Below are 1,852 nucleotides of genomic sequence, written 5' to 3' on the forward strand. Positions count from 1 at the left end.
CAGATGATGCAGAAGTCAGATGCTGATCCTCAGGTCCTGAAATATGAGAGTTATACCTACATTTCTCAAGAGGAGTAGATATGCAATGTAAGTGACACCAGTATCTCTTTACTCGAAACCCACATAAAAGCACATTTAAAACCTAAAATAAACAAAAACAAAAGGTTGTACCAGAGCACATTCTTTTGATAGACTTAAGAGAGGAACTCATGCTATTGGTCAAGTCATTTTGTACTCAATGTCTTGACATGTGCCTTAAAAGCTCGTTTCAACAGAGATTGAAGAAATTCATCTAAAACACATGATGAGAACACAACCAAAACATGAAGCTTGAGGTTAAAATCAACAAAAGAAATGGGAATTGCAGAACCTCATAGGTGATTCCAGTGTCAAACAAGTTCGGTTTCAAGAAATCATGACACAAAATGCAAAATTACTATCATGCAGATCATATAAAAAAATGTCATGATACCACTACCTTCCAAAGAGAGGGACGTACTCTTTRACATCAGGAGGAGAAATTAATCAGAGCACCACGATGGACTGCAAACAACATAATACGAAGCAGGAATGGTCAATTCCAACCCGTCTGAGAGAACTCTCGAGCATTGTGTTWTTAATTAGCCATATGAGGATCTGCATGCAACATCAGCGATCAGCCGCTACTTTCTGCAAAATAAGAATCCACATTACAAAACACCACCACGGAGGAAACGGATAGGAAGCCCATCACCGAAAACTGAAAAAATGTGCCAGTGTAAAACACAAACACAATACCATAACTATGGAAATCAGTAACGAAGAAATCCTCACGCTGGAATGTTCTTTATAGCATCAATCTTCAACTACAGGACTTGTACTTCTTCAGAATTACAATGAACAAAAACGCCAATAACGAGGCACAGAACAGAGAAAATGTTGATGAACAAAGGTAATTCTTTATCACCGCCAAAGGAGATGAAGAAAACCCAAAAACCCCTAATTTTGGGGGCTTGCATGATCCTCATAGACGTTAGGTATATATAGGTTTCAAAGTCGGTATCGGGCAACGGTTATAATTCATCCGTTTCAATTTCTAACAGAAAAATCTAAATAAATAAAAAGATACGCATAATTAAAGGGAGATAGGGCATTAATTAAGAGATATGATTATAACGCCCGGTAAATAAATAGGTACGTTAGATACACGTCAACTTTTGATTTTTAGGGTGTTTGGGATTGTTTATAAATAACACAGGGGAAACTGGACAGGACAGGACAAGACTAATTGCCTGACCTACGTTTGGTACGAGTAGAACAAGACTGGACTAATTGTCTCTCATACGTTTGGTAAACAGGACAAGACATGACAAAACTGTTAAAATGACCAGATTGCCCCTAAATGTTGTTTAATGTTATTATTGATAAAATAATAAAGCTGATGCCAATATAATCTCACACGAACATCACCACCATAATATGCAAATGCTAAAAATCTACAACAATGGTGCTTTCTACTCTGTATTCTGCTATAATTGTTTACGATAAATAGAGTTATTTGTGCCTGATGTGATTTAATAAGGGTAAAATTGTAAACTCAAGGTTTAGTCCCATGTTGTTCTACCTTTTTTGGTGGAACAAAAAAACTCAAAAATAGTCTCATGAAAACTCATTTTTGTCCAATGTTGCTTAACCTTATTTTTATCCCATGGTATGTCAAACATGGCACTATTTATTTTTGTCCCGTCCTGTTCCACCCAAACTACGTACCAAATGCACCCTAAGTCACTTTGGAAAATGTTAAGCAAATTTCTCTAATGGATCTTTTTATTTCCCTTCAATTCCCACAACACATGAAATTCACCCACATTTC

Source organism: Cynara cardunculus (assembly GCF_001531365.2).
Source record: "Cynara cardunculus var. scolymus isolate 2C chromosome LG 1, CcrdV1, whole genome shotgun sequence".
NCBI classification, from domain to species: Eukaryota; Viridiplantae; Streptophyta; class Magnoliopsida; order Asterales; family Asteraceae; genus Cynara; species Cynara cardunculus.